This window comes from Euprymna scolopes, chromosome 2 (genome assembly GCF_053919585.1).
Source record: "Euprymna scolopes isolate OS-2025 chromosome 2, ASM5391958v1, whole genome shotgun sequence".
NCBI lineage: Eukaryota > Metazoa > Mollusca > Cephalopoda > Sepiida > Sepiolidae > Euprymna > Euprymna scolopes.
Window position 1 is genome coordinate 147,924,396 of NC_136483.1, and position 5,291 is coordinate 147,929,686.

Consider the following 5,291-nt stretch of genomic DNA (forward strand, 5'->3'; position numbering starts at 1 on the left):
ATATATATATATATATATTTGTTAGATTGAAAATTCGATAATATGCGTAAACGCTTACTTTCTTAAGTGGTCTTATGATTTTGACCAGGACTGTATATATATAAGTTTTTGATTCTGTTTCAGTTCAAGCTTATGCACCCAATTCATATGGATATATATACATTTTTTTTAATTACAACTTTATCTTTTATACTCCTATAATTTTTTTGTGTGTATTGATAAAAAAAGCAAAGGTACTGTCTTTTGGGCTTGATTAGTCTCTAAAGCGTTTCCTCTCCATTGTATAATTATCATAACGACAGATTTATTTTAGTCGTTCCCCATTTTTTTTCTTTTCCGATTGTTTGACTTAATTTTAGTCGTTCCCCCGTTTGAAATCGTTTCCTTATACAAAAATATTAAAAAATCCCGATTCGGCTTTGAAAAGGTAGGGCGAAACCCGGTCGGTTGATTCCACGCCCTTATTTATTAATTTTTTTCAACCTCCATTAATGTTTTCCCTCCGTTCCTCTTTTTACCATGGATAAAAAACTCTGCCTTCTTTTGCTAACAGCTATAATTATATATATATATAATCCCTACCCACAATAATTCACATTCTGTGATTGGTTAGCATTTATTGGATAATCCAGAATGAGGTTGGCATATAAAGACGATTTTTTTTTCAATTTTGTTCGAGTAATCATTTGAACATTCTCGAGTCTGTCTCCATCGCACTTAACCAAATATTAAAAACGATAGTGTTCGAATGAACACACACACACACACACACACACACACACACACACACACACACACACACACACATATATACATATATTTATGTTGGTGCAAAAATATGTTTTTGACGTTCAATTTCTAAAGAGCATAAATCCTTTCATAATAAACTTTATTAATCGAAACAAAAACAATTAGAATCGACACATTTTTTGCCTACGAGAAACAAGTTTATTTATCGCATTAACATAGAAATCTGAAGTTCTGAAAGTGATAAAGTCACTGAAGGCAGATTCGGCATTATCCCGGCTTTTAAAGCATTTTTCGCCCCAAAATGCTTTAAAAATTGATAATCGGTGAGCGAGAGGTCCGGTAGATATGGCGGATGAGGCAGAGTTTCGTAGCTCAATTCGTTCAGCTTCTGCAGGGTCAGCTGAGCAAATGTTGTCAGGCGAATGTTTTCATGGAGGAGAATGGGCCCCTTCATATTGACCAATCTCGTTAGAGCTTCTGGTGCATTTCGTCAATTTGTCGACAGCACTTCCCCGCCGTAATCGTTTCGTCCGGATTCAAGAAGCTGTGATAGACGAGACTGACCGCAGACCACCAAACAGTCACCATAACCTTTTTTTTTTTTTGGTGCAATTTCAGCTTTGGAAAGTGTTGTGGAGCTTCTCCTGCATCCAACCACTGCGCTGAACGTCGCCGGTTGTCGTAGAGGATCTACTTCTCATAACACGTCACAATCCGCTGGAGAAATGGCTCGTTTTTGTTGCGCAGAAGGAGCGTAGAAAACACATCAAAACAACGATGTTTTTTATTATCGTTCAATTCCTGCGGCACCCATTTATCCAACTTTTTTCGACTTCCCTATCTGCTTTAAATAGCAAACAACTGTTAAGTGGTCGACCTCGAGTTCATAGCGACTTCTCATATGGTTTTGCGAAGATCAGCTTCAATAAAGGCTTTCAAATATTCGTTATCAATCACAGTCGGCCGGCCGCAAAAGTCTTCATCTTTGAGATTTTCGTCACCATTGCGAAAGTTCTTGAGCCACCGTCGTACCACGCGTTCGTTAGTGGTTCCTGGGCCAAACGCATCATTGATATCACGAGCTGTCTCGTCAGTTTTTCAGCTTAGTTTGAACTTGAACAAGAAAACCGTGCGGATTTGAATTTGTCCATGCTGTCGAAAAGCCTGCAAAAAAAAAAAAAATGGATGAAGAGATTGAGATAATAAAAACACGATTCGATAGAGCTAAAAAACGCGATTGGAAATGATATATAATATTGGCTATATATATATATATATATATATATATATATATATATATATATATATATATAAATGAATTAATTCAGAAATCATATATAAAAGTAACATATGTGAGAAAACGATATTGTTTTTGCACTAACCTAATACATACATACATACATACACATATATATGTGTGTGTATATATATATATATATATACGTATATGTATAGACACACACATACATATATATATGTGTGTGTGTGTGTCTATACATATACGTATATGTATATATATACGCATATATATCCATATATATATATATATATATATATATATATATATATATATATATCACGATTCTTTAGAGGGTACAGAATTTAAATATTGCAATCATGAAGGGGAGACTTTTATAATTCATGATTGAAAGTAGAATACGTTTTAAAATTAAAAAAGGGGCGAAGAAGAGGAAAGTAAAATAAATGGGGGTTTAACTGACCGGTTTCGCTCCCGCTTTCTCAAATCTGTATCGAGGGATTTTAAAAGGGGAAATCGAAAATATCTACATTATTAAAATAAAGTTACGTTGCGTTATGTTATGGGTAAAAAAAAAAAAAAAAAAAAAAAAAAACCCAAAAAAAAAACAAATAAACCGGGGAATCGATTAAAATAAAGCAACGTTATAATATTTTTTCGAAGATCCTTGAGACAGATAACGGTCAAACCTAAGAGAATACTCTTTGTTTACATAGAGGTCTTCTCAACTGAACGTGAACAGTCTCCGAGATCTTTAAATGGTATGTTGGGTTTGCACGACTCAGAATTGAAAACTTTGCTGCACATGACGAGTTTTTAATGAGATGTTAGTGACTGAAGACCTATATGTGTTGGCAATTACGTTTGTTGCTTGGTATGCCCTATTTCTAATTTTTCTAGGTATGTTTTGTTGGACTCTTCCAACATATCTGAATGTTGTTCGACCCACATAGTTGGTACAGCAACTACATTCAAAATTGTAAATTACATTATTATTATGATGGCGTGGGTGGGTAGAAAACATCTTTTCGAGAGGATTGCATTAATTTTCTCCTAGAGAACAGAATACGCACATTTGTTGCAAAATAACAATTTTGTACCACTGAGCTGATTTGCTTTGGCGAATTTCTCACTTACTGTCCCCAACCACGGTAAACGTAGATATATTGGACATTTATTAACTGTTTGAATTTTAGTTTCAGAGAACTCAGCTAATTTTCATTTGCATAACTGACCTAATAACACCCAGAGGGTACCCATTCTTGTATAGGGTATCTAATTATTTTAAATTCCCTGTCCAATTTTGATTTTAAGCACATCATAAGGGCACGAGGTCCAAATTAAATTGATCCTATGTTTTCAACGGGGAAAATGAATTCCAGCGTGTATGCAGTCCTGTAAATGTACACTTGCGGTATATTGGTGTAAGATAACTAGATGATGTTTTTGTTACCAATACATCAAGGAAAGCTATGGACAAGTTACACTCTCCTTCATAAGTATATTTTAACGCAGGATGCATTTTGTTGAGTAGGGAGAAAAAATTATTTGCCTCCAAATGGTTATTGAAGGGACAAAATGTATCGTCCACTCGAAAATAGACTAATGATTGCTTCCCCCTTTATTTTCCTTTCCTCTTCTTCGCCCCTTTTTCTTTATTTTAAAACGTATTTTACTTTTAATCATGAATTATAGGAGTCTTCACTTCATGATTGCAATATATATATATATATATATATATATATATATATATATATACAAATGTATACATATATATACACATCTATATATATATGTATATATACATGTATATAAACATATACACACATATACACTTACATACATGTATCTATACATATACATCTATATACACATATACATATATGATGATTGCAACATCTTGTCAGACGAGTGCCACTCCCTCAGACACTTAAAGTCCATGAGCCCAAAAATGACTTCCATCGCCACAGGATCATTTTAATAGACAAATGCCTGAGGGAGTATCTATACACAGATGATGTTACAGAATCTTAGCTTTGTACGACAGCTAAGTCTCTCTCTCGGTTCCAAATGTTGAGATCCAGCAACAAGCAAGAGCAAGCTAGCCAGCAACAAGTTAAACTGCAGCCCAGCTTAATGCGGGTACTGGTCTCCCGCTTCATGGTTTTTTATTTGCTCCTCCTAGAAAGGTTGCCTTCACCACTGCTTACGGGAGCCCTCTCAACCCCAACACACACATACATACACACAAACACACACGGTGCTAGTTGGCCGTTGACCCCGAAAAAGGGTGCAGTCGTCTTTTGGAAGGCCTTGTTTTTAATCCTTTAGGGAGACTAGCTACCCTCCTCACCAAACAAGTCTGGTGGGGGAACCAGTTTAGTCGCCGGTGACCCGATTATGAGGCAGGTAGTACTGGGTTACATGGTACCAGTAGCATATGACATGACCTGACATATACATATATACATATATATACACATATATACATATATATATACATATATACGCATATTTATATACATATACACATACATAAATAAATATATATATACATATATACACACATATATACACATATATATATGCAGACATATACATATATATATACATATATACACACATATATGCACATATATACTAGTCTGAAAACAATGCAAAAATGATTGGAAAGCACATACAGCACCTAGAATTCCCAAATGGTCACCCATCTGGTACTAGCCAGGCTCAACGTTGCTTAAGTTTGGTGATCTGATGAGAACCAGTATGTCAACGTGATTATGCCGTACATAGATACATGCATATAAACATACATGTCTACAGATATATATATATATGTGTATATATACATATATATACACATATATACACACATATATATATACACACACACATATATATATATACATACATATATATATGTATATGTACACACACACACACACACGCACACACACACACACACACACACACACACATATATATGCATATCTATTCTATATTCTATTTCAAGCAAATATCCTGTTCCTTTTGAAAATTGCTGAACCATTAATACTTCTTGATCATCTGTCATTTCTTTTCTTCTCGCCTACTTAACTTGTCCAACTCGATATTTGTAATTTTTGGGGACCAACTTTGTCACATTTTCCTGTCAAGCGGGACCTGTTCGTCAGTTTTCCTCCCGCAATATTTACTAGCTGCAAAACACTATAAATCATGAAATTAAAACCCACGTTCATCACGCCTGCTAAAAAGATAGGAGGAGTTGCGAGTCAGCGCATGA

General features: G+C 34.8%; 1 pseudogene; it reads right to left on the reverse strand.

Moving 5' to 3' along the window:
- Positions 1-4,682: 4,682 nt before the first annotated feature.
- On the reverse strand, positions 4,683-4,799 carry LOC145242207 (5S ribosomal RNA; annotated as a pseudogene).
- Between the last annotated feature and the right edge of the window lie 492 nt (positions 4,800-5,291).